General features: G+C 26.8%; 1 long non-coding RNA gene across 1 annotated transcript; it reads right to left on the bottom strand.

The window, feature by feature from the left end:
• Positions 1-1,521: 1,521 nt before the first annotated feature.
• LOC129959105 (uncharacterized) lies at positions 1,522-21,530 on the bottom strand. The gene is made up of 3 exons (XR_008783399.1): positions 21,263-21,530; positions 6,497-6,713; positions 1,522-4,356 (listed from the first exon to the last, which is right to left on the bottom strand). It is a non-coding gene; the product is annotated as an uncharacterized LOC129959105 (long non-coding RNA).
• Between the last annotated feature and the right edge of the window lie 71 nt (positions 21,531-21,601).

Genomic DNA, 21,601 nt, shown 5'->3' on the forward strand with positions numbered 1-21,601 from the left:
TTAATTCTCAAGGTGAAAAATCGATGACGTCAATGCATTGCAGCTGGGGTGGACATTATCATTAGAACTTATTTTTATAATATATTAACGACATTTTTCTAAATAAAATTGTGATGTACTGCTTTTTCCAAGAATGTTCTCTTCCAATAGTGCATTCATTTTTTTTTGTTGTAAATCATGCTTGTATAAAACTTAAGAAAGTTTCTATATTGCACATTTCCTCCATTGTACCTTAACTTTGAGGTCAGTGTACAGGGTGAGGAAAACCTTCTTACTCACTCGAATTATTTTAGATTTCCCTAAAACAAATAACTGCATTATTCAAAATCATAAATCCCGAGAAATCTTTGAATATGCTTAAAAGATTACTAACTAAAATGCCAGGGATGCGATATCCATTCCTTCAATAATAAGCGAATTCGGTATTCATGCAGGTACACTGAATATAGCGCATCAAGAAAGGAGCATCAGATTGAAATGAAATTGAATGCGCATAATGATGCAGAGAATCACTTGATCCCCAAACACAGGTAATTAAAAATAGAGTATGTACAATTAGTCAAATACAGTGCAAATTTAATATATTCTCTTGCAGAAAAACCAATATTCAGCTAAATGCAATGCTGATGTTTTCTTTTTTAAAATTTTTAGTGGTATTCAGTTGGTATATTTATATATATTATCCTCTATATCAAGTTTGAAAAAAAAAAAAAAAATGGCGTATTTCATCCATACGAAGTTTATTTACTAAAAATACTCATGTTCCTCATATTATTGGTAAAACTAATACAAATTTTAATATAATGCTTCAATACTACTGTGCTGCATATACTAAAAATTTTTATATAATTAGAATGAAAAACTGTGTATTTTATATGCAAAAAAATTCACAAGAAAATTTAGGATTAAAAAAAATATTATCTTTCTGAATATAATCATTTTTTATGGAAATGTACATAAGTGTTGTTCATAACTTATAAAATCACTAACTCGCTTTCTGTAAAACAAGGAGAAGGAAAATCATTTTCTTCTTTAGTTTCTAGAAGATTTCCTAAATGCCTTCGTTAACAAACCTTCTAAGTAAAATGTGAAATGAAATACATTTATTACATAGTTGAAAATCAAAGACAGTTTATCCACTCATTCTAAAAAAAATGTGCACATCTGAAAGTATGCAGATACTTTTTATCATCTACTGAAAGTCATGAGTACATAACAAACTGTCTGTAATAATTTCAAATGTTTTTATCAATAGGAAATTGTTTCTCAACCTTAATTAAAAAAATATTTTTAAAAATGTAGATATTTAATGCAAATTTTTATCTTAACATCTTTATATAATCTTTTTTTTTTAAATTGAATTACTACTCTAAGTTGTGCGTAATGTATCTTGTAAATCTAATCTCAGCTGCTGTGTTACTCCACATAAACATATAATCTAAACATTGTTGTATAATATTCATACAGCAAGTTAGGAGTTTTTTCTTTTTCTTTTTTACACAAACACCCAATAATGACACATCAATGATGACGGAACTTTATTTTTCAATTTGGATTTCAAGAACTATGAACAGCTACCATTTTTTAAGGGGACTTGGTACCCTAAAGTGGATAAAAATGCCGATTTTGTGTTCAAAAATATTTTTTTCTGAAATCATGTCTACTATAAAACAAAACAAATTTTATTCAAATTTTTTGAAACTTTTTTCTGCGAAATCAAAAAGTCAACTTAATGGAATTAGGCATTGAATTATAAAAATATCAATTAGAAATTTTTAAAAAAAATTATAAAAGTGAAAAAATCCAATTTTTCAAAATATTACAATATTTTTTTTTGACTAAGCTATTTTAAATATCATTAGAAAAATTTGTACAAACAGCAAAAGCGAAAATATCAAATTTTCAAAAAATGACAAAAGTTTTTGAGTAAAAAATTTTTTTCTCCAAAACTAACACTAACACTAAACGAATACTAAATATCAAAAATTGGATTCCTAATTCCATTAAGTTCATTTAGGATTCTTTAAAAAAAAAAAAAAAAGTGATCAACAAATATTGCAAATTGAACACCAAGAAGTATTAAAAACTTAATTAAAAATTTTAATTTATGAGTTTACATTTTATTACAACAAAACAGAGCAGATTTTGTGAAAATTTTAGAAAAAAACTGGCGAACCAAGTTTTCTGAGAATCACAATAATCAAATAATTCTTTTCTGTGAAATAAGTAATATCAACTTTTTTGATAGCATTTTAAAAATATTTTTTTTTAAACACCAAAAGTAAAAAAAATCCAATTTTTCAAAACATTTTTGAAACACACCAACATTTTTGTCCCCAAAATTAACAATGAAAAAAGAGTACATATCCAAAACTAACAATAAACAAACACTAGATATCCAAAACTGGGTTCTGTTTGCCATTAAGTTCATTTAGAAGATTCTTTTTAAAAAATCGATTAATAAATATTGAAAATTAAATGACAAGAAGCATTAAAAGCTCAATTAAAAATTCAAATTTTAAATTTCTGAACAGAAAAATAAAAATATTTTAAAAATTTAAATTTCTGAGTTTGCATTTAATTACAACAAAATAAAGCAGATTTTGTTAAAACTGTAAAACTGGGGAATCAAGTTCCCTAAATCACATTAATCAAATAATTCTTTTCTGTGAAATAAGTAATATCAACTTTGTAGATCGATTTTTAAAAATATTAATTTTTTTTGAATAGCAAAAATGAAGGGGGAAAAAAAAAAAAAAAAAAAAAAAAAGACAATCCAACTTAGAAAAAATTATTAACATTTTTGCCATCAAGTTCATGTAGAGGATTCTTTATATATAAAAAAAATCGATTATCAAATATTGAAAACTGAATGACAAGAAGCATTAAAAGCTCAATAAAGAAATTAAATTTTAAATTTCTGAGTTTGCATTTAATTACAGCAAAACAACATAGATTTTGTGAAAATTGTAGAAAGAAACTGGGGAACCAAGTTTTCTAAATCGCAATAATCAAATAATTCTTTTCTGTGAAACATCAACTATGTTGACAGAGTTAAAAAAATAAATAAAAAATAAATAAATAAAAAAATAAATAAATAAAAATAAACAACAAAAATGAAAAAAAATCCAAATTTTCAAAAAAATTTGTCTTCAAAACTAACAATAAGCAAACACTAGATATCCAAAATTGAATTCTGAATGCCATTAAGTTCATTTAGAGGATTCCTTTATATATACACACATATATATATATATATAAATGTATCAACCAATATTGAAAATTGAATGAGAAGAACCATTAAAAGCTCAATTAAAAAAAATTAAATTTTAAATTTTTGTCCAGGAAAAAATATTTTTAAAATTTACATTACATTTAATTACAGCAAAACAAGTAGATTTTGTGAAAATCGTAGAAAAAAAACTAGGAAACCAAGTTTCCTGAATCACAATAATTATATAATCCTTTTTTGTAAAATAAGTAATATCAACTTTGCTGACAGAGTTTTAAAAATATATATATATTTTTTTAAACAGCAGAAGCTAAAAATCTAACTTTTCAAAAAGTCACTAACATTTTTGCCTCCAAAACTAACAATAAACAAACACTAGATATCCAAAATTGGGTTCTTAATGGCATTAGGTTCATTTAGAGGATTCTTTTAAAAAAATCGATGAACAAATTTTGAAAATTGAATGACAAGAACCATTAAAAGCTCACTTAAAAAAAAAAAAATTAAATTTATAATTTCTGAACAGGAAAAATTATTTTTAAAATTTAAATTTCTGAGTTTACATTTTATGACAACAAGACAAAATAGATTGAGAAAATTGTAGAAAAAAATTTGGGGTACTAAGTTCCTTTAATCACAATAATCAAATATTTTTTTCTGTGAAAGCAGAAAAATAAATAGAATTAGGCATCGATTCTCAAAAATATTAATTAGAGAAATTTTTAAAAATATCAAAAGTGAAAAAATCCCAAAATTTTTTTAACTAACATTTTTTTTCCTTCAAAATTAACACTAACAGTAAATGAACAATAGATATCCAAAAGCGGATGCCTTATTCCATTAGAGGTACTTAAAAAAAAAGCATTTAAAAATACCCTGGTAATTTTTTTATAAAAATTTAATAAATTTTGAACTTTAAATTTCTTAAATATTTTTCCTGTTCAGAAATTTAAATTTCGGAAATCAACATTTAACGACAGCAAATAAATTTGGGGTACCAAGTTCCCTTAATTACAATACTAATACAATACAGCTATTAATTGTCCGTCATGGTTGTCCGAATTGAAATTCTCCATAAGTGAGAAGTCACCTGGGGACCTCAATCACCTTGGGACCTCCATCGCCTGTGAAAAGAGTTTTTAAAAATTAAAAAAGAATTCACACTAAAACCTAAACAAGAATTTTATAAGTTTTCATTAACCATTTTTTTTTTTTAAAGCAAGCATTTTTTTAACTACAGATATCATTTTACGATGCATGAATATATATATATATATATATATATATATATATATATATATATATATATATATATATATATATATATATATATATATATATATTCACTCTTACAAATATAAATGCCTAAAAGAGGATATTTATTAATTATAAAATTTGATTACAATATAATCATTACAAATAATATAAAATAAATAAATACTCATAATTATAAACAAGTATCATTAACAATTTGAAAAGGAAGCTGCTAATCACAATTTTAAGCAATGAAAGAAATCTACAGTAATGGGACCTCTCCCTCTCTTTTTCAAAGAAAACAAACAGGAAAAATATAATTAACTAAAAGATGATTTGAAAGTGCTTGTCAGTGGAAAGATTCCTGGTTTTGATGGGCGTGAAATGAAAGATTTTACAAGAGATTTAAATAGAACTCCTCTAAAAGGAAAATACATATCATGATTACTTAGAGGATAACTCACATATTTAGAAAAGTTTAAACAAATTGTTCAACTGCAGAAGAATTATTCCTTGTAGATTATCTAAACTTGAGTGGGGTTTAACAGATGAATCTCATAATATCTTTTACAAAGATAAAATTAACAATGGTACATGATTCATCATTTATATATTTAAAACTTTGCAGAATCTACAAGCCGGGCCGGATCAAGCCATCTAGGTTCCTGCAGATAATGTAAATCTCGGAGACCTTTTTCCTATCAAAACCAAATTATTTATTAACGATTTTAATTTATCTTCATATACAAAGTTTTAAGTAGCAAATTTTGACAATGTGAAATATTAAAACACTTAATGGCAGGTCACTTTCTAAGAAGTTGGTTTCAGTATATAGCATGCAGAACTGAATTTAAACAAAATAGAAGAGGAGAAAAGACAATCTCAACTTTTCTCAACACATTTGAGCAATAATTAAAAACAGGACTGGGAATTTTTTGAAATCATAAACCACAAATATTTTTTTTAGAATTGTAAAATAACATAACATAAAACTTGCAGATGTTATTTAATTAAGTATATGACAAAAATAATATTGTGAAACTAAATCAATATATTATCCTAATTAGAATAAGTTTAAGTGCAAAATATACTGAAAAAAACACACACCTGGAATGCTTTTTAGTACTTACTTTACCTGTATATTAATTTGGCCCTGCCTACCACAGAAATAAGAATGCAGTTCATCCTTTTACTCATGACTCTAAATCATGCAAAGCACAATCAAAAGAAAGGGATGATCAAAATATATTAGCTAAATTTGTCAGTGATATTTAAATTAACAAATATTTTATTTTTTTGTTTAGATCCTGAAAATCCATGACTTTTTCTATATTATAATTTGAAATTAAATAAATTTTTTAAAAGTAACTTTTTAACGTTTTTATTATATTCATGCTTTGTGTTATTACAAATTTTACAGAAGTTGAATAAAAACAAAATATGGAATTATAACTAAAGTTTACATAGTAGAAATTTTATTTCACTATTTCAATGCCAAGTTAAATCAAAATTACATATTTTAAATATAAAAAAATATTTTATTGTGAAGTGATTTTCAGCTTACTTTCCCTACCACAGGCTCCAGTCTACCTCCCCAAAAATACCAACCAGGTGAAATTCGTCCTGGCACAGCTTAATTTAGGACTATACCACTGAAGAGTTTAGTCTTGTGAAAGAAAGGATTGTGGTACTTCGATTATCACAATAAAACGAGCAAAAAATGAAAAATTACAAAAGTATTAAAAAAAAAATTGAGAAAAAATAAATTTCATAAAGTAACTTTAATGTTTAATAAAAATGGTAGTTTCAAAACAATAATTCCAAAAGTTTTATAAAACTTAATTGGGAAAAGGATTGTAAAATGAATTGGCAAAATAGGCTGAAAAGTAATCAAATATAAGTTTCAGATTTTCATAATGACATTTTGTTGCAAGTTAAAGTTTTTAAAATTCAGAAACCTTTCACCTTTTTAGGAAGCATGTGCATTTAATAAATCAATTTGAAACTTACAATCAGTTCTCCCATACAATCTCCTGCGCCATGGTCAAATGGATCTTGTGCAGATGTCTGGCGAAGTTCTCCTTCACCCGGAAACGCTTCTCGCAAAACATGCAACGCATGATGTTGCCTTCAAAGCGCCCCACTGCATGATCATTCACACAGTAGATCATGCAGTGCCGTATATAGCAAAACTCGCATCCATACGGCTTCTTCTCCCTAGTCAGGCCTGTAATGATACAATAATCAAGAAAAACATATTAATTTTTTAAAACAGAAATGAAACTTAGATACATATTCAATATCTGAGTAATGTAATGTAATAATGAGTATTCAATATCTGAGTAACTTTTGTAAAATTTATTGGCATTTCTTCGTTGATAATTCTGGATTTTATGCAAATACAAATAAAACCACTGTTAATTACAACCTGTAATCGCAACTTCTGAACAGTTAATGTTCCTCAACGAAACATCAACAAGAAGGAAATTATCAGCAAAAGTTAAGCGAGACACACAACACTGAATAGTTCGAATTTTGTGATCACAAAATCATTCGTTGAGTGCGGAAGATAATAAATCACTTAATTGTCCTGTTAAAAAGTGCAAAAGCGATTCTTGACCATAAAAAAAAGAAATAAAAAAAAATCACAGATTGATTTTCTCTATGTTCCCCATTTTATCATTTATAAACTGCTTTTCTTGTTTTTATCATTTGCCTTATGATTTCACGAGAAAGAATAACTTCGACTGTTAATACAAATATTAAAATGTTTTTTTATTTCTCTTGTTATCAATAAATTAGGTATAAAAATTATCATAATAAGGGAAAATAAACTTGATTATAAATGACGACAATCCAGCAAAAATTAGATCAGGATAAAAACTACGAATTTCGTAGAAAAAAATGCAGAATTTTATCAAATTGATAAACACTGAAGAGGATTACCTTTTAAAGTACAAAATGTTCATATAATTCTAGTGCATAATTTTTTTTTCACGGAGTAAAATATTTTCCAACTTTTTAAGCATAAAATTCCAGTATCGTATTAAAAATTAGTCCCGCAGATATGAAAAGACGCGAATATTGACTGAGACCACTTACCAATACCTTCCAAGAAATGAAATTTATTTTAGTAACTTGTACTTCCGGATTCATGTTCCAATTCCAAAGACAAAGAATGATAGTGATAATAATGTTGCTAGTACATACCTATAAACTTTATAATAATATTAACTTCATGCATATTTTGCAAAGCTTGTTCAAAATGTTTTCCATCATAAAAGATCAGATAAATCCCTGTAGGATCCCTTAGGCAAGATAAGTCGTGACCTCTTTCCAACCTCCAAAACCACATATTTAATAAAAAGACATTTAATAGATCAATATTATATATGAAATGAAACAACTAATATTTCAGGACAGTTAATTTCAGTATCCTGCAATCAAAATTATGCTTTAAAACAATTTTAAATAACTAAAAGAATCACAAAAGCTTTTAATACAATTTAAATACACGTTGATTATGAGATTCGATATTTTTTAGAAAATAAAAATAATCATTTTTTAATTATAAAATAACATAATATAAAAATAGCAAAAAGTATATAAGAAAATTATCAATAAAAAGTTTTCAGAAATTTAATCCACTAAAATGAACCCCTGTTTCGTAAATAAATAACTTCTCTGAAATGTTCATTCTAAAAGATTACCTGGAGTTCAATACAGTTGAAAGAAAAATTGGTAATAATGAAATTCATGAAAGATAGAAATAAATACTTCCTAGAATTACATAGAGATTTCAATCATTATTTTAATGATTCTTTAGAAAGGAGTCTTTTTGTAATCAATAATATATATATATATATATATATATATATATATATATATATATATATATATATATATATATATAAGTATCTCGATAGTTTTTAACTGTTTTTTAAATCAATTGGATAATCCAGATTTTTATGAATGAAATTTGTCCTTTTCAACGTTCTCAACATTTAGCAACAAGTCTCTTCGACACCTTCATACTCTATGCACCTAATTCCGCAAACAATTTTGGAAAGTTTTCAAACTCTCTTAAAATTTTAGTTAGTCTTCCTTTATCGGTGCAGAATCTTTCAATTAATAATGCATGTAAGAAAAAGGTTCACATGGATACTACTTTGTCATGTCCAATTGAATTGTTCGCAACATGTAGGTTACAACTACCTAAATTTATAAACGATGTTGAAAATTCTTTGGGTATTTTAACATTCAATAAGTAATTAAAAATAATTAAAAAAAAACCCTTCTGATCTATTGATGGACCATTAATTGAAATAGAAAAAGCTTTTATCAAATACAATTTTTTCGTACAATCATGAGTCCCAGAGAATGTCTTCGGGTATGGAATGATCCATGAAAGCTGATGCCACATATTTGGTTTCAATCTCCGTCTTATTTTTTCATTCCAAAATAGAATGTGTAAATCCATTTACTTCATCTGCAAAGATTTCTTGAATACTTCACCAAACTTTATATTATACACATTAAGATGAATCAGATTTTTAAACACCTTTAGTCAACAGAACAATGGTAAATGAAATTAAGATCACACAGGAAAACTTTCTGGCAACCGTGTTGTCTGAAAACATTTCTCGGAAAACTACGAAATCCTCCAGCAAGAGTTATAAGAATAATACCTCTCCAAATTCTTCAAAAGTCATTTCACTTCTGTCTCTAAGCATCCTAAAGACATAATGAATGGCGTAATAGTATTCCTAATTGCTCAGTCTGTTGAAGATTCTCAAGCACTTAGGGTGGTAATCCAGCCACACTATAGTCTATTTCACCCTAACTTGGCAGTATTATAAAAGGCCGAAAATGTGACGCTATGCGCTGGTAAAGAGTTCCCCATCAATTTTGACTTTAAGTTAGCTAAAATGCGCAGAAATTTATCAAATAATATCATAAATTATAGAAATCCTTTTTTTATCAGTATACATTTAAAATTATTCTCAAGTTAGAAGTGTTTATCTGTTAAGTATTTTGTAAATAAAGCGAACGAATAAAACGAAATGGTTGACATAATGAATTCCACTTTGGCTAGAACCGGTCTTCAAGGTCAAACAGTTGGTGCGTTTTTCTTGTACGTTTCCGCCAACTTTGCTTCATTCAGTTCGCAACCGTTATTATCATAACTCGTATTTTTTTATTCTCGCCTTTTTACCAGCTGATATTTTTGATACTGTTAATTACATTAGTAGTTATTATTTTGATTGTTGAATATTTATTCAATTCGTCATTTCTATTCACTGCTGAAATGTCTGAAAAAGTGTTATCACCGAATGCGCTGTACACACCTTCAAGACAAGGGAGACCAACAAAAAGTGCAGCACGCAGAAACATGTTAAATGTTTATTCTTGACTCCGAGAAGAAAACCCTCAAGATTCTATCAATCAAATCGTCGATAAAATTTGGCATCTTACAGGTGTTTCGCAAGGAACAGTTTTCCGTTTGAAAAAAGAAATAAAGGCATCCAGTCCTTTAAGTATCCATGGAAAGAAACGACCAGGCTAAGTAGGTAAACATTCAAGTTTTTGTAAAATATGATGATTTTACATTATCCTGTATTTGACGAAAAATCCATACATTTTTTTCGGAGAAATGATATCCCAATATTACATAAAGTTTTAAAAGATGTAAACGATGATACAGATATCGTTTCGAAAAACATTAGCCGAGCTATGCTTTACAGAATATTGAAAGATTTGGGGTTTTCCTTTGAAAAACGATGAAACGAAATGAAATAACTTTAATGATTTATTAAAATAATGTATCAATAATATTGAACAAAATAAGGAAAAAAAATTTATTCTCTGATTTAAAATGATAATAAAGTTAATAAATATTTACTATTTGGCGAAAAAATTTGCGAGATAAAGTTTCGCCAGCGATCTGCATTTCTAGTAACTTTGTAGTTTAAAGTAACCCAGTTCCCCTGACGACGACAGTGATTCGGCATGCCTAGAATATACTCTATAGCCAAGTTAGGGTGAAACAGAGTATATACACAGAGCAAGGATTGGTGACTGACAGCGTTTCAATATTAAAACATTTTTCCTGTTGGTGAAATCCCAAAGCAAAGCGAAGTTTCAAATTGCTTTTCACTTCGCTCCCCAAATGTAATGGGCGTACATTTCACTATTTTTCAAGAATCCAATGAAAAATTAAAGTACTTTTTCTTGGCCCTGAATACAGCAAAATGAAATCAAGGACTTTCAAGAACAGTGATAAACCTAGTTCAATGAATCAATTAAATTTAAGTTGACCGAAATCGTGTTAACCTGTTAATCACGATGTTCATCAAATTCGAACGCAAGTGTCATGAAATGTACGCAGTCGTATTAAAATTTGAATTCTAGCAGAAAAATTGCAAAGCATATGCTTTCCTCATGAATCGAAGGATCATCGATATAAAAATGTCCACCATAACATTGCCGATACAAATGGAATGTTTAATTCTCCATCTCTAAAAACCAAAATGGTCATCGTGGCAGTGGCGGTTTTCTGAAAAGGTGTTGGGAGCGGTCGTCTTGAGATCTACGGGTCTCAAAATCTATTCGACATACGCATATCACAGTTAAGGAAACGACAAATTTCTACATAGTAGTATTGTTCAGAAATCCCCCCCCCCGCCCGTTATTTTATCTTAAAAAAGTAAAGGAATGACTGAAAAGAGCCAAAAGAAACTTAAGACAGAAATGTGAACTAACGAAAATATGGCAAATAATAATTTCAAAAGCAGTGATATTTAGGAAGTTTCTCATATAAAAATGATAAAAAAGTAAAAAGTGATATAATTAAATTAACAAGCATAGAAAGATTAGCAATCAGTACCTTATCTATCCAATGAAAGGGAAAAATTTTAAGTAAAATCATTTACACCGATCGTCAGTTTTTGGTATTCGTAGTGAAATTTCTCTTATTCGTTAGAATCAATGTTGCCAATATTGAGGAGATTATCTGTGTTTGCAAAATTTTGTCCTTTTTTTTTGTTTTGTGTTCATTTCTTTTATTAAACACTTCAAAAGTATCATTTTAATGTTATTTAATCTTCCATTTTTATTCACTAAAATTTTGTTTAGTTTCATTATATTATTTAACATTATAATTTCTATCATTATGGTTTATAAATATTTAACTTAGCATTATTTTCCAGAAAAGATGTTAATAGACCGAATTTAGGATACCAATATATTACATGAAACACTTCAGTTTAAACACAATATGTTGGAATTCACTAGTTTGTTTTGCATTTTATATTAGATAATATAATAACATTACAGTACCTTATCAATGAGAGAAAAAAGAAAAACTCATCTTTATAGAACAACTCTAATGAAATGTCCCTATATAAGGAATCATCACCGTTATTTTTAAACTAGTGACAGATTTAAAACCGAGGCAATGTCCCCTACTTTAATAAATTGGTCAAATTAAGTATAGATTATAACACATTTTTAACTTAATCAACATATTAAGATTTATTTTAATAACTTAGTCCAAATGCACATGTCCTTTTATTATTATTATTATGACTCATGGCTGTTTGGCATCCACATCTATATACAATTTGTAAAGCAAATGCTTGGTGACTAAAAATATTGTTAACAAAGTGAATATAATGAAATAGATAGGAACCTAACCAGTTGCGCCTGATGACTAATCTGACAATGTGCAAATATTTTAAATTCATAGAAAATGTATTTTTTACAAGTTTATTTGGCAACAAGGCTAATAACATTTTTTAACAGACCTACCTTTTCCCCCCTCCCACATACTAGTGGCCGAGTCGGAAATACGAAACTATTTTCAATCACAGTAATTTTTCACGAAATCTTCAATAGAAAAATAAATAATAGCTAGAACTTAGGATCAAAATCTAATATCTTTTTGAAATCAGTACCCAATCCAAGAACAAAAAGACATCTCTCATCTTTTTCTAAATCATTAAAAGAACAACTTTGCTGCCTCTTTCGATCATTCGTAAAAAGACTATTACTTTTTCCCTCGTCATAATTATATTCTGCAATATAATTTGCCAAACAATGGTAAATTCCACCTTAAATTATTTATGTATCCTAAAATCAGTCTATTAACGTATTTTTGTGATAGAGAAAGTAAGATTAAACAATCATTTTTTGAACGTAATGGTAGAAATGAAAATGCTACATAACAAAAAAACTAAATTTCCCAGGAGGGGATGCGCGACAGTACACATTAAATGCATTAAAATGATACTTTTGAGATGGAAATAAATAAATAAAAAATTTTTTTAATGGAATATTCTTAATGGAAAATTTTACGTACACAGAAGAAGATATTGAAAAACATTAAACTATCAATTTTCTTGCTTTTAACCGGGAGAACTTCATAATCTAATTCCTGTACTAAGTCAATATCAATATGTCAGAAAGAAAGTTCATTTAAATATGGCTAACTCATTTTATTTTGCAAATAGTTCTTGATGGGGTTTAGAACAGAAAATGATATACCTCCTGTTGCATTACAAATTGGTATGGATTTTCACTAGATTTTAATTTGAATGAAATTAAATAAGAAGTATTTAAAGAATTCTCCAAAAAATATCTAACTGCCATTTTTATAACTGTATTTAGAATGTTTCACCTATTTAGAAAAATGCTGTAATAATATTTCCATGATATTCTACAATAATTCTAATTTTAGTGATCTTACATTATTGAAATAGAAATATCCCACTTGAAACAGGACATGTAATAGGAAAGAAGACAAACAAATAGTTAAAAAAAAAAAAAAAAAAAAAAAAAAAAGGTCTTCATACATAATGAATTCTACCAAACACAAAAATTAAAAAGTGAAGTTAGTATATATATGTTCTTGCTAAGTGAAAGCACTCTCATATTATTGCTTATAGCTTTATTTAAATTAAATAAAAATTTTATAGCCTGTAAATTTTTCAAAATGTCAAAAAAGTTTTTCCGACAGCAAATTTTATTTTGTAGGATGCATAATTTCTACTAAATGACGAATGGTTTAAAGGCTTTTTTTAAAAAAAATCTTTAGCTATGGTTTTGCTAACATTTACCAAACAAGAGCTATTGAAAACGGTAATTTATTTCTAAAATTACACTCACAATTAGGAATTCAAGAATATTATTGATAGGCATTAAAGTAAGATGAGCGGATGTTATTGCTAGTTATGATCCAGCTCGGGCGAAAAAAAAAAAAAAAAAAAAAACAGTTGATAAAAAAAATACTTTATATTTATAGTAAATATCTTCTCAAATGCTCCTCTGTTATGATCACCTATTGCGCCAAATTCTCTTTTACCATAATAAATAAAGTTATTATAAAGCTACTTGAAACTTTCCCATAGTCATTAACATTTGATATACTGTCTCCAACAGAGACATATGTATCTTTTCTTCCAAGCTGTAAATAAATTCTTTTTCTAGACACTCACACCGGAATTTTATAATTTTTTTTATCAATATCTTGTAGTTTCGGACTATCAGAAACGACGGCCACTATCCTGACGATAGATCAATGATATAAGTGAACGGAAAATCACTAAAATGAAACTGAAATAACAAAAACAAACAAAAGAATGTTAAAAAGGATACGAAAAAAAAGGCCTCCCTTAAGGAGGGTTAATCTTTTTCACTTACTTTCAAAATTGCGAGCAGTTATTTCATTTCATTCCAGATATTACCCAATTGGATGAAAGAAAAGAATACAGCCTTAATTTATCCCTTCCAGAGCTGAACTTCGATCCCAAAGCACTGCCAAATCCTGTTATTTTCTACGAGCATCACTCGGATTGTGAACAATTTTCGGCAGGATTACGCAAAATCCTATGAATTCGAAACTTTTGCACTACAGCCGTATGCAAAATTAGCACATGGCATGCAGCATTGTCAGCATGCGCACCCCTCCCCAACAAAAACTGTAATGGAGATCTGATTCGATGATACCAAGAATGATAAAATTCGCTTCCGAACAGGCTAAAAACCTTGGAAAAGTGTCATATCTATAAATGACGATCACACCTTTGTCGAAGAGCAGAATCCTTTCAATAGCTGCTTCAATGCTGATTATTAATTTATTAATATAATTTTTAGAAATTACTAAATACCCCTGCTTTGAAATCTTTTATTAGTCTGGCTTGTCCATATCACTAATGAATCTTTCTCTCTCCCATTTACCATTTATGCCTTTTACAAGCTAAATTAAGTACTTACGACGAATCGCGGACTCGAAATTTAAAGTCTCATGCTATAAAAATTAATATTTAAAAAGTATTAATGACAGATTTAGCTTAATTATGCATTTAGAATTTAAACCCAATTTGTAGAGAAAATGATTACAACCAAAGAAGCTTGAATATAACATTTCCGAAATTAAAAATAGTAATTCCAAAATGTATATGAATATTAAGTATTAAGGATTATAAGAGCATTTAATGCAGAATATTCCACTACGTTAAAAGTTTCAAAGCAGGCTTTCAATTAAGGCAAATAGTAAATACATGCACATGGGTACTATCATAGGTCACTAAAATTTCATAAATTTATAATGAAAAATGATATGACATAATTAACTTCATATTAGTTTTGAAGCCAAAACATATAAAAAACGCATTTAAAAATCCTGGAAGAAGCTTTAGGAGATTTTAAAATCCACATAAGTCTTCTACCAAAATTTTGAAATGCGTTTTTTATATTTTTTAATATCAAAAAGGCGATATTGAAATGCATTATCTAAAAAATCATTTAAATTACAAATACAGGAAATTTCAGAGCCTAATAAGGGCTCCCCTATACTACTTGCTTTCAATTATTTTAAGGACAATAAAGTTTTTAAAGATTATAAATTCTTTAAATTCATTGAGAAATGCCAAAAAATTAACATATCTCCTGTGTACAGTAGACTTGCTTATTTTTTATTAAAAAAAATCAAAGAAGAATTAAAAGTCTAAATTCAAATAAATTAACTTCATTTCCCTTTATATATAAATTGTAATCGGGTTAATTAATTGAGCTGTTTAATTTCTTTTTCAGTTACTCCAAATTTTTCATTATTATATCGGTCCAAAAGAAAAATAGAAAATTGTATCAGTCTTAATGTACTAATCTTACAATTATTTTTTCACCAGGTTTTGTGATATTTGTATTATTTCATTTACAGGGTATTCTTTACCAAGTTCATTTTTTGTACATTGTAATTTTGAAAGAATCTGAGGCCTTGAGCTTTTACAAGATGCCAGTATTTAATAATTTTTAGAATGAAGAATAATTAATTTTTTAATTTAGAAGAGAAAAATTTTTAAGACTGAAAATTCTTTAGGTTATCATTTTTAGAAGTCTTCATTATGAATGATTCCTTTTGCATTGCAAACAGTTTCAAAACTAACAGTAACATTCCTCTAATATATTTAAATAGTTCAAAATTAGTAAATAAATTAGATCAAAATCTCTATTGTGTAGAAAATGAATATTATATAAATCCTTACATAAACCAGCTAAAGTGATGATATCAGCATCATGATAATCATCACAAAGTTTAATCATATAATCTCTGAAAGACTGCATTACATTTCATTTTTATAAAGTTTCTTAAGATCCAAAAAATATTTGAGAGTGTTTATATTCATTAAAAAAGCATATATCCTGTATATAGAAGACTTGCTTATTTTTCATGAATATCCTTTTTATTTTAAGGCTTATGACCCATTCAAACACTCTTTAGCTCTATACCATAATTTCAAAAGCTATGTACACTTTATTAAGCTCTACATCAAAAAATCTTAATTTCATCATAACTCCACAATCAGTTATTTTTTTCTATATGTATAACAACAAAATCAGAAGTGAGATTATTTTGATGTTTAAAAATTTCATTCCAATCAAAAGATTCATCGAGTGTTTCCATTGTATTTTCACTCATATTTTGATATTAAAATTCTAAGCAACTTTGTCTTTAAATTCTTTGATCAAACGTTCAGTGAGACTAGGACTTTCAGAAGCTTCCATTGAGTTGATATCACTCATTTACTTAGAAAATAAACTTTTAAAGTGAATACATAACTTTTTCCATTAAAGTCAGCCATCCTCCATAAACCTCTATCCAATTACAAAGCTGATCTAGTTTACAAATTATTATTCATTGATACTGTTTCTGTTTAACATTCTTTGTGCTATAATACGAGTATAGATTTAAAAAAAAATAGATATTTTATGAAATGTTATATTTTCTGTGAATAATTAATTAAAAATTTATTAAGATCTATTTTATTTGTAATTGCAAAATTACAAAAATCACATTCCTTATGCCTATTTTATATGAAAAAATTATGCATTTCTTTACAAGATTAATTATACAATAATCAACCTGTATATCTAAGATTTAGAATTTTATTGATACATTCCAAAATATTCATCTTTAATTTAAATGGATAAATTTTTATAAACATACAGAAAAATTAATACCAAAATATAAAAATGCATAAATAGTATTTGTGATATAATAAAGATAAATTTATTTATAATAGTAAATGCTATTTTTTTTGCACATTATGTATTACCCATCAAAATATTGCACTATAAAAATGAAATGTAATAAAATGAAGTCTTTCATGGATCATATGATTAAAATTTGTGATGATTATCATAATGCTGATGTAGTCACTTTAACTAAATTATGTAAGAATTTATATAATATTCATTTTCTATACAATAGAGATTTTGATCAAATTTATTTTCTAATTATGAACTATTTAGATACATCAGAGGATATAACTGAATATGATGAAACTATGCAAAATGCAAAACAAATTATTTGTAATGAAGAAGTCTTCTAAATTCAAAAAGTGTTTACCTTTAAAAAATGAAATGGAAGCACTAAAAAAGCTCAACACCAGAGGTTCTCACAAAATTACATATTTCAAAAAATTAAATCAATTTGAAACTGATAAGAAAATATTTTGTAAATGAAATAAAATGAATACCCACAAAAAATAGAGAAAAAAACATAAGAGTTAATTGATGAAGGGAAAGATTTTACTATTTTTCAACCTGACCAATGTAATAAAAAATTTGGGATAACCAAAACAGAAACTTAGCAACTCTATAAATTATCTGTACTACAATTTATGTATAAAGGAAACGTAGATTTTGGGAGCCGGCATCCTGGTATAGGGGTAGCGCACCTTCCCCGTGATCTGAGCATTCCGGATTCGAGCATGGTTGTTCTTCTGTGAGGGATGTGAATGTGCTCCCTGTAAAAAGGGGTTGTGAAAGCGAATGTGATGCAGGAAGTAACTAACTCGTACTCTTGGCCCTAATTGGTGCTACTGAAAAACAAGAGACGCTCACTCGGCTTAAATTGTGGACAGATAACTATCAATGGGTTTGTAAAGTTCCCATAAGTCACAACACAACAACAGATTTTGGGAATATAAATGAAGTTAATTTATTTGAATTTAGACTTTAATTTTTTGTAAAAAAACAACTATGTATGCTTATTTTTTTCACATTTTTTTTTCAATTAAAATTTTTTTAATGTCCTTGTTGGAAGCAAGTAGCATATGGATACCTTATAACACATTATAATTTCATATATTTGTAATGAAAAAATGATATTTAAATAATTTAATACATTATATTTTTTATACCAAAACATATAAAAATTTTGGTAGAAGGAGATTTTACATGTTTGGCTAATAAATAAATAAACCAAAATATGAAAAGACTGAATAAAGCTTCTTTCATGATTTTTACATGTTTTATTTTTAAAGAGATATACGAGTTATTTAACATTTTTCATTACAAATATATGCAAGTTTAATGTCCCATAAGGGTACCAATACACTACTTACAATATTCACTTGATGAAATATATCCAACAGGTACAATATGGAGATAGCAGAGCAAGACAAATAGCAATATTCAAAAGCACTGTTAACAACTGTAATTTAGAATTATTAAGAATAATACTTTATTCTTTATCATTATTGGCTTAAATAAAATTGCTGCAGTATTGGTCCTGCTTCTGGCATAATTATATGTCTCAGAAAACATGCAGGGAAAGCAAGGTTAAAACAATCATACTGTAGAAAATGATAAAACTCAATGTTTAAAAGGTTTAACACAAATTAAAATTTCCGTGGTAAATAATAATTTAAAATTATCATTTATTAAACATGAATTTGCAATCTTTTATCCCAGTTTGAAGAAATGCCATAAATTTAAATAAAATGACCTTTATTTTTTAAAAAAATTTAATAGGCCATATTAAAATTTTCTAAAATATTAAGCAGATTACATTTAATGTTAAAGAAATAGATATTACATATGAATTTTCCTTCTTAATTTGTATCATATAAAGTTACCCTATTCAAATTTATAATACCAATTTAATAATGTAATTTTTTCACATATTAGTAATTTTTATTATCAGACATGACACAGGCTTGGAATCAGAAAATCTGAATTTCTTAAAATAATGAACCAAGCCAAACATAAAAATCAAGAAGCAAAATATTATTAATTAAATAAAAAATGAATATTATATATATATATATATATAGTAATAAAAACAAGTTAATAGGAAAAAATGAAAATAAAAAAAGAATCCGGCCTGAAGACTTTCTGAAGTTTCACCCTCAGGCTTTTAGTTTGAATAAGAAATCATTTTTAGCTGCAATTCCAAAATTATTTAGTTTCATTTCCAAAATATTTCTAATTTTAGATATGGTTTCTATGCATGAGATATCAAAAATATTTTAGAATTATTACATAAAAGATAATTAATGAATCTCGAGAATGATAAAATTCAATTCTGAAAATGCAAAAATCTGTTCTGTAGATATGTACCATGTCTGTTTCAGCTGCAGGTTCTTTATAATACATGTTTTACATTTCATCTATGTATCATGGGTTGAAGTTTAGAAAATCTGGCCAATATGGTTATCTTCAAGAAAAAGCCACCTGCACATTAAATAAAATTCCATATCCACAAAAAAAAAAAAAAAAAAAAAAAAATCTTTTAGATTAATTTTTATGAATAATTTACCATTAAAAATATACATACAAGTTATAGTAAAATAAAGTTTGCATTTTGTCGAATTTATAGTCGGAAACAAATTCAAAAACATACGATTTTGAAATATTACCAATTATAATATTTTAAGAGCTATTTTCCAAATATAATAAAAATTAAAATATGTATTATTCTCTTTGCCATTCATGTAGTTGAGATTTTTTTTATCAGTTTTGTTTTGTTTAACAATTTTGTTATTTGCTTTCACTAAGTTTTATACTAAATTGACTTTTCCACTCACTCATGTAATGATATAATTGACTTTTCCACTCACTCATGTAATGATATACCCCTTGATATCTATAATTATTTTCACATCTCATTTTGCTTAAGAAAGTGAAAAACTATATTCACTTTATTTGAAGACACTAAACACTGTATTCTGTTTCAATACCAAAACAATCTGTAATTTTATTTATAAGAGAAATTTCTATTACTTCAACAGATAAATGCTTTAATAATATAAACCATCGTATTATATATTCTAATGAACAATGTATTAAGAATAAGCAGCTTTTAAAATATCAATAAATAAAAGAAATATTGATAAATCTGAAAAATTTCTAAAAGGACAAATATTTTTTAGGTAGAAGCAAATTTACATACACAATAATTCAATATCAATACTAATGAAAATGTAATTTTTCAACAGTTTTGAATGTACTGATATGATATGATGATTTTGAAAAGGTTAGAAGCAAATAATCAGAAGTAACCAGCCAGATTAGAATATAAATGTCAAAATACAATATTTAGGTTTTACTTATTATTTAATTAATAGATTATAACAAAAAAATTAAAGAATTTAAATTATTTAAACACAGTTCATAATTCAAATAAGATTTTAATTGGTGATTTTAGAATCTATAAAAGTATATTTACTTTTCACAACAATGTAAAATCTTTTATTGACTTCATTGAAAAATAAGAAATAGTAGCATATTTCAATAACCATCAGGCAAAAATTGATATTAACCTAATTTTTAAGAATGCAATTTCTATATAAAACTACTATTCATAACTTGTATCTTAAATAGTTTATAACTGAATAAAATAAGATTTCATGACTTAGGTCATTTTGCTCAAAAAGGTGACAAAAGCTTTTTTCTGAAGTTCCTCAATCAAAATAGTGAACAATATAAAAACACAAACTGTACTTTTTCTTCATTTCAAACAACCTCATTCAGGCTTTAATACATATATGCCGCAATCTAAATTATGTCCATAATTTCCTTATTAAAACCAAAATTTTTATAAGCAATCGATTCGTCGATCGATTAATGACCGCCATTTTACTTTTCAAGTAGAGTGTAGCTATACAAACAAATGTATCGAATAGTTACATAATTAATTCGAACTCTTTCAAGTTCTAAAACACGTAATGCCTAATATATTTTATAAAATATACAATCCTTACTCAGAATTTTTACATATCGACCAAGAATGATACACTACAATCTAGGATTGCTGTTTAACAGCTGGTATACAAACATCCATATTTAACTAAAAGTCAAGAAAATATACGAAGACCAAGAGCGTTACTTAAAAAAAAAAGCAGTACTGCACCATATCCATTGAATTCATAGGGAACAAACAGAACGAAAATTAAAACAATCTATATGAAATTAAAGACAGATTACACTAACCCATCGGCTTTTGAACGAAAAGGACTTTATCCAGAACTTTCGGCATCTTCGATATAATCAAATCTTCTTTGATACTCTCAAATTTTCTTGGATGCTTTCAAATATTCTCAATTCTCCTTTGAAATTCAATTTCAAATTACATACTTCAATCAACAACGAAATTACGAAGATAAAAATCAATGACCAGTCCTCTCAGTAAGAGGTTTGACAAGGAACAATCTCGGAACCAAAACAACACACTGCTTACATATTCATTCTCAAAACATATGTATTTCAGAACCACCTATCGGTAAAATTCGGAGTCTCTCGGATCAGTAATTGTAAAGAGTTATAAATAAA

The sequence above is a fragment of the Argiope bruennichi genome, chromosome X1, assembly GCF_947563725.1.
Source record: "Argiope bruennichi chromosome X1, qqArgBrue1.1, whole genome shotgun sequence".
Classification (NCBI taxonomy): domain Eukaryota; kingdom Metazoa; phylum Arthropoda; class Arachnida; order Araneae; family Araneidae; genus Argiope; species Argiope bruennichi.